At 48.2% G+C, this 10,541-nt stretch overlaps 1 long non-coding RNA gene across 1 annotated transcript; it reads left to right on the forward strand.

Moving 5' to 3' along the window:
• Window positions 1-413: 413 nt before the first annotated feature.
• Window positions 414-6,226, forward strand: LOC133256937 (uncharacterized). The gene is made up of 2 exons (XR_009739344.1): window positions 414-1,551; window positions 5,463-6,226. It is a non-coding gene; the product is annotated as an uncharacterized LOC133256937 (long non-coding RNA).
• The last annotated feature ends 4,315 nt before the right edge of the window (window positions 6,227-10,541 follow it).

Consider the following 10,541-nt stretch of genomic DNA (forward strand, 5'->3'; position numbering starts at 1 on the left):
TATCCTGCCTTCTTTCTTGGGCTCTCCCCCTCCATAGGGCCAGCCTCTCTTTCCATTTTCTTCCTTCTGTCTGGGTCTTCTGCCACAGAAGGAGCTTGGAGGGCAACTCAGCTGTTCCCAAGACTCTGACCTCTCCGAAAGCTCTAAGATGTGGTGGGGGGAGCAGTTAACTCTAAGGACCCCTCCCACTCACCCCAAAAACACCATCCTGGCTCACCAGGCACCCCCTCCCCCCTGGGCTGTGAGCTTGGAACAGTGCCTGGGACACAGTGCACTATGGGACTGAAAAGACCCTGGCCCTCCCCAAACTTCCTGTTCGGGAGAGAAAAATGGATACCGAACAAGTCTCCAGGTGGCAAGTGCTGTGATGAGTGACAGTGAGGTCTCATCTGGGACTTCCCCAGTGCAAAAGAAGAACTGGTTTCTTTGCACTGGGACCATTTGTTTCCAGTAGACCCCTCGTCACCACGTCGTATTAAGTTTCGTTTGCAGGTTTTGAGAGGATGGCTCTGTTTGCCATTAACAACCAACAATAAGAGAAAGTGAGCACGCAGAGACAGGGGAGCCCATCAGAATAACACAGGAAGAGGTGATGAAGGCCTGGTATCATGCTGGCGATGGAAAAAATGGAGGGAAGGACCAATTCAAGAGCATCAGGGCGGTAGAATCGGTCTGTTGGGGGCTCGGATGCAGGGTGACATGGGAAGAAGGTATAAGCATGGCTCCTAGTTCTCTAGCTCAAGCTGCTAGATTGACAGAGATGCCATTTACAATATGGGAAAAGTGGGATAGCACATATTTGGGGCTGGGAGGGGAACCAAGAGTTCAGCTGTAGGCATGTTAAGCTTGAGATGCCCAGGAGATGACAGCATTGGCATCCCTACCCGCCTTTGCTGCAGTGAAAGCCTCCTGCCTATCCCCCTACTCCAGCAAGTGTTTCTGGTTGAGTTGTCACATTCACAGCCTCACTTCCACAAGCATACAGAGACACAGAAGGGCGTGGTTCGGGCTGCCCAATCAGAGCACTCACCCTGGACACGGAGATGGTTGTTGGGGCAAGCACACGTGGGGGACACTGAGGAAGGGAGGACTGCGCTCTTCTCTGAGTTTGCAAGCTATAAGGAAAGGTACAGCTAGTGCTGCCAGTGGCATTGTTCAGCCAGAGAATAAAACCCACACAGAGGAAACTCTGATCAGGAAATGGAGACAGACTAAGCTCTGGCAACACCATTTGAACCTCTGGGTCCATCCCTACCTGAAGCTAGATCCTCTCTTTGATCCAATACCTGACCTCAGAAAATCTTTTTCCCCCTAGGAGCTAGTTTGAATACTTCTCCATGTGACTGAAAGAGACAATCCAATAAAGCTAACACCACATCCTAGAGGTGTCAGGTGGGCCTTCTGGAACAAAGACATGCAGGCGTGGAGGAAGTCAGGTTCTGAGGAGGGACAGACAAATGAGACCTTGGCTAGAGATGGACGTGACGGAATCAAAGGACACGGGACTCCAACATTCACCTTTGCTTTCTTTCTCAAGTTTCTACCCTCCAGGTAGGTGCGACTGTGGGACTAGATCAGGTTAAAGGGGTGTGGGTGGAGGTCCTGTGGGGGCTTTCCATTTCCCACTGGATGGTGAGAACTGCAGGAGTAGCTCTCATGGACGTGGTAGCCCTGGACTCCAGTAGACACTGCCTGATGCCCCATGTAAAACCGAAGCTCCCTTCCACCATCTGCCGAGAGTATTGTTCACTCACAGTTCAACTGAATCTGCCCCCAGAAACGGCTTTTTATGTTTCCTTCCTGGGGGGTGTTAAAGGGGGCCTATATCCAATAACTAGTGAAGTAACAAGCCCAGCTCCTCGCCTTAATTGAGATAACTTTGAAGGTCACCCCAGCTCCCGGGCTCCTCCGGGACTGGCTGAGTCCTCTGTTATGACTGCATCATAGTTCGGCTCTGCCCTTTGCCCTGTTTTACCTGCATCACCACCACCCCTCTGCCGCCACCCACAATGAGAGTCCACTCCCCAATAGGACATCTGGCTGCACATCTATCTCAGAGCTCGTTTCCCGAGTAATCCAACCCCTGACAGAAGCTGTCTTAGACTGTGTTCTGGAAGCAGCATGTTGCAAATAGTGAAGTAAAAAGGTACAAGAAACTTGAGTTCTCGAAAACCACTAAACCCCAGTATCGGCCCTGAACCATCAAGGTATGTGATAGAAAAACAAGCAAAAAAAAAAAGAAAAACCGACCTTCTATTTTGTTTAAGCTAATGTAGTTTGAGGTCTTTGTTACAGCAGTCTAAACCATACTCTGATTAACATAGAATTTGATATCCAGAAGCAGAATGTTAGATGTGGCAAAAATTTAAATATGAGGCATTGTGCCATTGTCAGACAGTGAGCAGGTATATCAGGTTGGAAGGCTGGTGACCCGTGCTATGCAAAACAGTTGGTAACAGTATCTCCTCTGATATCTTGGAAGACAGTTCACATGCCTACTGAGCCTCTAGTTCTGGAGGAAGTGGTTAGAAAAGGTGCAAATGTTGGTGGGTATAGTGTTCTCCCCACATTAAGCAAGGTCCTGGAAGAGAGAGAAACTCAGCAGAGACAGCAGTTTGCAAGCAGAGGTGAAAATAAACAGAGCCCTGTTTATGGAGATTCTTCGTGTCTGGGGCCAGTATCATAAGTTGACTAAGAATAATCTAGTGTTTGGAACCTCCGCATGCTGAGAAAGTCAACTGCTTGTGTACCCCAAACTGAGGAAGTGATGTGAAGGGGCCCTGAAGAGGCAGCTTTCCCAGGAGATAAGACTGTGGCCCAAGCCATTCCCAATCAGTTCCCATTAAGAACAGCCTGCCAGACAGTGGGAGTCAGTTCAACAGCCCAGAGCAGATTAAGGGTGTTGCCTTTCCACCCAGACCTGCCAGGTTAAGTAACCGCATGAAATATTGTGAAGTTAAGAGAAGGTAGGAAGGACTTCCCTGGTGGTCCAGTGGTTTGAAGGCTTCCCACCAATATAGGGAAGATGGGCTCAGTCCCTGGTTCAGGAGGGTCCCACGTACCGTCATTGTACCACAGCTACCGAAACCCGTTCACCCTAGAGCCCCTGCTCCGTAACAAGGGAAGCCACTGCAACGAGAAACCCACACATCACAAGTAGAGAAAGCCCGTGGGCAACAAAGAGCCAACACAGCCAAAAATAAACAAATAAGAGAGGGTGAAACAGACAGAGGATAGAGGCTGGGAAATAAATATGCACACGTGTGTCTTCCGGCTTAAGAATTATGTCTACACAGCTTTTTTCACTGGGCTACTTGCTTATGAGACAGATTAGAAATAAATAGACTCTAATTATGCTGGTTTTTTTTAAAATAGTTTTATGAGGTATAATTCATATATGATAAAACTCACCCTTTAAAAGTAGACAATTCTGTGGTTTTTAGTGTATTCATGGAGTTGTACAACTGTCACCACAACCTCATCCTAGAACACTTTCATTACCTCCAAAAGAACCTCCTTTTTCACCATCTGTAAAAGTCTCCTAGTCCAGAGTCTTGATTCTGTTCCACTGGTTTATGTCAGTCCCTATCCCAGTACCATACTGTGTTAATTACTATAGTTTTGCAGTAAGTTGTGAAATAAGGTGGTATGAGTTTTCCAACTTTGTTCTTCTTTTTCAAGGCTGTCTTGGCTACTCTGGGTCCCTTGCAATTTTGTATGCGTCTTAAAATACATTTTCCATTTCTGCAAAAAAAGAAAAAAGCAGTTGAAATTTTAACAGGGATTTCATTGAATCTGTAAGGCCATTTGGGAGAGTATTACCATCTGAACAATATTAAATATTCCAATCCACAGACATGGGATGATTTCCACTTATTTAGTTATTCTTTAATTTTTTTTAATGATGTTTTATAGTTTTCAATGTACAACCCGGGAACTTCTGTTGTTGGATTTATTCCTATTTAATCCTTTTCTATATGATTGCAATTGGATTATTTTTTATATTTAATTTTTGTACATTATGCTAAGTTTCTGAGGGAAATTAATTGGCAAAAGCCTACAGGGCTGGCCAGTACAAACTCTAGGATGGCTCAACTTGTAAAGCAAGCTGTGAGTTCCCAAACCTGCAGCAGTGGGTAACAGGCTGTGAAAAACCCAAAAGGTTATATCCTCCAATGCCCTCTTCAGATATGGCCCCGGAGGAGCCTTGTAGACAAAGAAAGATGGCCCAGAGGGTGGAGCCAAGAGTCTGAGGTTTTTAGAACATTCTCCTCTCTGAGGAAGGGAACCTTTGGAATTCTTGCCCAGTTAGATCTGCATCTGCTAACTGCTATAGTCCTGCTCTGCGTTTTCTGTGTTTCTCTCATTCAAATGGCAAATTTAACTGTGTATATCCCATTCCTGGGCTTCCCCAGTAGCTCAGCTGGTAAAGAGTCTGCCTGCAATGCAGGAGACCCAGTTCGATTACTGGGTTGGGAAGATCCCCTGGAGAAGGGATAGGCTACCCACTCTAGTATTCATGGGCCTCCCTGATGGCTCAAACAATAAAGAATCCGCCTGGCATGCGGGAGACCTGGAGAAGATTCCCTGGAGGAGGGCACAGCAACCCACGCCAGTATTCTTGCCTGGAGAATCCCCATGGACAGAGGAGCCTGGCGGGCTACAGACCATGGGGTCGCAAAGAGTCTGACGCGACTGAGCGACTAAGTACAGCACAACACATCCCATTCCTATTGTATATGTGTATGTGTTGCTGGTTGGTAAAGATTAGGGGGCAAATAACTTATTTTTCAGTTTTTATGTCCCCAGACCTATATGTGAACTTCATATAAAGGTCTGACAATTGTCAGGAACACCTGGGCTTGGAGCTGCTTGCACTGATGGATGAAACCTTGTGTGTTTAGGCTTGAGAAGGGGATGAGTATGTTGCAAGTATGAGAAGAATGTGCGTTTATTTAGGTCGTCAGAGGTACAGACTATGGCAGAGATCACTAGCCTTCCCTGGACAGCCATTCTCCTCTTCTTCAATAGGGATGGAATCTGACACTTTGCTGCCCAAGCAAAGAATGTATTTCCTAAGTTCCTTTGCAACTAGGTGTGTGTTTTGACCACCCCTGAGAGCAACATCATGTGAGTAGTTACAATGTATGCAGCTGGCAGGCAGTGCCCTTCAAAGGAAGTAGGCATACCTTCTTCCTCTTTTCCCCTTTTTATCTGGCTGGGAGAATGAAGTGCTGGCAAGGGCTGGGGCATAAATCTCAGAGAGAAGCTGCAAGTGAAAGATGGCAAACCAGCAGATGGAAGAAGCTACCATATTACTCCTAAATTGCCTTCCCAGGCTTTACAGGCAAGAGTCAAACTTCTACTTTTGATTTCTACTCTTGGGGTTTCTGTGTTACAGCAGCCTAGCGTTATCCTAACTAATCAGAGAGTTTATCTGTTTTTCCTTTTTTTTTTCCCAGCTATGCCTCATGACTTGCAGGATCTCAGTTCCCTGACCAGAGATTGAACCCGGGCCACAGCAGTGAAAGAACGGATCCTAACCACTGGACCGCCAGGGAATCCCCAGTTTATCTGTTTTTAAGTTGAGAGAGACTAGAGCATGTTGTGTGCTCATGAAAATAACCCATTAAAGAGGGAGGGATTGATGAGGAAAGAGTGGGCAGATAACCGAAGGAACAAGGTCCTTGAGAAGATGAGAAGGAATGGGATTCAGGAAACAAGAGATAGAATCTTCCTTTCTCTGAATAAACTTGGATCTGTCTTCCATTGTGATAATGCAAACATAGGAATATTTGTGAATTTAGTGGTGGGAAGATGAGGGAGACTCAATATAGTTGCAAGGGAGTGATGCTGTTATAACCCATGAAATTTTGTATTTGTTGGACTCCTCCGCATATCATTTGTTCCCTGATTCACTCATCGTTGATCGATGAATTCTTTATTTTTATTTAATTAGTTGTTTGTAGTGATGTGATAGGCACCTGCAAAACCACCAGCCAAACCGGAGCCTTGACAATGACCCACATCTTTCCCTATGATTCCTCCTCCTATCGCATCCCCTGCCTCCCTCATCCGCAGTAACTACCATCTTCAAGTCTATGTACCACATGCCCTTGGCATCCTTTTCGTGTAGTTTTATGGTACCTATGTATATTTCCAAAATTTATGTATTTTATATTAATTGTTTATAACCTAATTAAAAGAATACCATTTTCCCCCACAATCTTCGAGGATGTACATTTTTTATCTAATTGTATATTGCTAAGATTTATTCATGTTATTTTACTTTGCTGTGGCTCATTTATTTAACCTGCTCTATGATAGTCCATAGCACCACCGACTCAATGGACATGGATTTAAGCAAATTCCCAGAGACAGTGGAAGGCAGAAGAGCCTGGCGTGCTGCAGTCCATGGGGTCGCAAAGAGTCAGATGCGACAGCAACTGAGCAACAAAAACAGCGAATGATGGTCCATTATGAGAATATCTCACAGTTTATAAACCATGGGCTCTAAGCTGAGAAGGGAAAGAAGTGAAGAAAGGAAGGGGCTGATGGATAGAGAGAAAGAGAAGGAATCAGTGGACCAGAGTGTTCTGTGAGGCCGGAGAGCTGTGGCAGGGGCACCTGGATTGGGGAGCAGGAAGGCTTGGAGGTGACGGATGGATGAAGAGTGAGGGGATGAGAATTTCCGACTTCAGAAGTGATGAGGCTTTGGCGGCTGTAAGATCTTCAAGGACAAATGAGGCAATGATAGCTAAGGTGGGGATAATTGGAGATGTAGGTGACAGAAGCAAGAGGTCAGAGTGTGGATACGGGCCATTCTATTTGTCTAGGATGGTGGCAGGAGGGGGACAGAGGAGAAGATGAGGCGGTTCGAATGGGGGTCTTCAGTGGGGGAGGGAGCAGGCCTGAGAGGCTGGGAGGTGCCCGGAACAAGGGAGGAGGATGGCAGAGCCAGAAGCAGCAGTGTCTGAGTCAGGGCTTTATAGAAGGCTGGGAGGAACGGCTGGAAATGATCCTGAGGAGTAATAAGGACAAGCTGCGCCTTTCAGCTCTGAGGTGCAGAGAATGTGAGACTCAACAGCCTCCACTCCCAAGGGTGGCAGGGAGGTGGTAGCTCAGGCCCAGGAGTAGGACACACTCTGAGAAGAGGCTGAAGGTGTAGCAGAGAGCACTGCCTGCGGTGTATCGTGAGAGCAGGAGAAGGGCTGATGGTGGGGAAGCAGGCCTGCATCTCGGGGCTCAGCGAGGCAGGCGAGGAAGCCAAGCAGGCGTGGGAGGGCAGGTGGCCCTGGACCTCGTGGATGGATGGCCAGCCTTGGCCGTCTCTCATCGGCTAGGAGCGCTGCCTGCTCCTGGCCGTGGCAAACATGTGCAAGGGTCATCGCTCAGCATCTCGCTCCCACGCCGCTGTGTCACCAGCCCTGTGTGTCCCTCGGGGCTGATGAACCTCATGTGAAGGGGAGCCAGAGAGTCAGGGGAAGCCAGTGCAGAGAACTGCCTTGGTTAGAGGAGGCCCAGAGATCCTGGACACCCAGTGTCACCTTCCTGTCTGTTCAGGTGGGGCCTACCAGCTCCCAGTGCCTGGGGTTCGTCCAACTTGCTCTATGAGAAGTCTTCTGACTCCAGTCTGAGATTAGAGACAACCTCTTGGCTCTTAGGGAGGCCCCTCTAAGGGATGAGTTTGGAGGGAAAGAAGATGAAGTGAAGCCAGCCTCTTGGCAGCCAAGTTCAGTTCAGTTGCTCAGTTGTGTCCAACTCTGAGACCCCATGAATCGCAGCATGCCAGGCCTCCCTGTCCATCACCAACTCCCAGAGTTCACTCAAACTCATGTCCATCAAGTCAGTGATGCCATCCAGCCATCTCATCCTCTGTCGCCCCCTTCTCCTCCTGCCCCCAATCCCTCCCAGCATCAGAGTCTTTTCCAATGAGTCAACTCTTTGCATGAGGTGGCCAAAGTACTGGAGTTTCAGCTTCAGCATCAGTCCTTCCAATGAACACCCAGGACTGATCTCCTTCAGAATGGACTGGTTGGATCTCCTTGCAGGCCAGGGGACTCTCAAGAGTCTTCTCCAACACCACAGTTCAAAAGCATCAATTCTTCGGTGCTTAGCTTTCTTCACAGTCCAACTCTCACATCCATACATGACCACTGGAAAAACCATAGCCTTGACTAGATGGACCTTTGTTGGCAAAGTAATATCTCTGCTTTTGAATATGCTATCTAGGTTGGTCATAACTTTCCTTCCAAGGAGTAAGTGTCTTTTAATTTCATGGCGCAATCACCATCTGCAATGATTTTGGAGCCCCCAAAAATAAAGTCTGACACTGTTTCCACTGAGCCAAGGATGGTGCTAAAAAAGATGCAGCCTGCCAGCCATTGTTTTTCAACAACATCAGGACAGAAAGGAAGAGTCCAGCCCAGCCCAGACTGTATTTCTACGGTCTTAGGCAAGGTTTCCTTCTGAATTTCTCACCTGGGTTTAACTCAGTTATTCCTCTTCAACTATGAAAGCTTGGAGCAAGAGTCTGGGATTATTAGACACAAAGTCCTTGGATTATTGTTTGTGCCCCCTCTCCTACACTGACCTCACACAGGACCCAGCCACGGCCTCTCCTCCATCCCAGGAAGCCAGGCCCTACCCTGCTGGTGCTTTCTCTTCCCTCCCTGAGGGCCATGGACCACAGGATCTGGGTAGGAGCCTGGGGTTGGAACACCCCAAGGTGGCAGCAGAAGAGGCAAGAACTAGCAGTTTCTTCTGAGTGCCCCACTGCCCAGTTCAGTAACTCAGTGCCCCCAGTCTCTGCCTCAGGGGCAGATGGGCCATCTGTGTGCTGCCCTTACCCTAAAGAGAGGGCTTTAGCTAGTACCCTGGGGTGGGGCGCGAAGGGGCCTGGGGCTTTATACTTCTCCACTGCTCCAGCATCCAGGAATCCTAGTCTGATAAGGGAGCATGGTCTCCACTCTAGAGGAGCCCTGGACAGAGTCTGGTCTAACCCACATATGAAACACTTTGGAACATGCCCAGTGAGATGGAGTCAGGGTGTAGGGGAGACACGAAAATCATCTTTTAGGTTGCTGCTGCTGCTGCTAAGTCACTTCAGTCGTGTCCGGTCATATTCTCGGCGAATGAAGGGTTGGTTATAGGGAAGACTTTTCTGGATTTGGATGAAAGTATACATAGTCAGGGAGAAGGCGATGGCGCCCCACTCCAATACTCTTGCCTGGAAAATCCCATGGACAGAGGGGCCTGGTGGGCTGCAGTCCATGGGGTCGCTAGGAGTCAGACACAACTGAGCGACTTCACTTTCGTTTTTCACTTTCATGCATTGGAGAAGGAAATAGCAACCCACTCCAGTGCTCTTGCCTGGAGAATCCCAGGGACGGGGGAGCCTGGTGGGCTGCCATCTCTGGGGTCGCACAGAGTCGGACACGACTGAAGCGACTTAGCAGCAGCAGCAGCAGCGTACATAGTCAGAGAACAAATTTGGCCCAGATGCAAGAGATGGCATTTTCAGCTCACAGCAGTGGGAACCAATAGAAGGCCCCAAGATTTATTATTTAAGATGTAGTATTGTGCTCAGTCACTCAGTCGTGGTCAACTCTTTGTGATCTTTGGACTATAGCCTGCCAGGCTCCTCTGTCCATGAGATTTTCCAGACAAGAATACTAGAGTGAGTTGCCATTTCCTTCTCCAGGGGATCTTCCTGAACCAGGGATTGAACCTGCATCTCTTGCATCTCCTGCCTTGTCAGGCGGATTCTTTACCACTAGCGCCATCAGCAGAAGCCCCAAATAGGACTAGCTTAAACTCCGGTGGCTCAGATGGTAAAGAACCTGCCTGCAATGCGGGAGACCAGGGTTCTATCCCTGGGTCGGGAAGAAGGAATGGTTACCCACTCCAGTATTCTTGCCTGGAGAATCCCGTGGACAAAGACTACAGCCCATGGGGATGCAAAGAGTTGGGCATGACTGAGTGACTAACACACCCTAACAAGAGAGGTGTCTAAACTGGGGCCAAAATGACAACAGGGATTCAGGCTTTTCTAACTGACTTGCTATCGTGCCATCTCTATGGTCCTGTTCTCATCCATAGGATCCAAAGATCATCATCACATAGACTTCCAGACTGCACAGAGTAGGGGAAAGAGGATCCAGAGGGGCTGCTTCCCATCCAGAAGTTCATCCCATTGATGTGAGCAAGGGAAACTGGGGAATGTAGTTTTTATTCTCAGCAGCCATGCATCCAGTAAGCACCTTTTGTTCTGTTAGAGAAAAGGGGAAATTGTTCTTGTGGGGCAAGTAGCAGCTCTGGATCATGAGACCCCAAGTGCACAGCAAGGAGGTTCTTGTATTGTATGTGTCTGGCCTGCACCTCATTCCTACAGGGTTGGGCAAGTGACTCAGTCCGGAAAACCACAGTGATGCACCCCTCTGCTCACGGCCATTGGTCCAGAACTGAGTGCGTGACTCAAGGTAAGCCAATGAGAACACTTCCTCAGGACTTTTCCCTAACCAAGTAGCCGATGGTACAAT

This window comes from Bos javanicus, chromosome 11 (assembly GCF_032452875.1).
Source record: "Bos javanicus breed banteng chromosome 11, ARS-OSU_banteng_1.0, whole genome shotgun sequence".
NCBI lineage: Eukaryota > Metazoa > Chordata > Mammalia > Artiodactyla > Bovidae > Bos > Bos javanicus.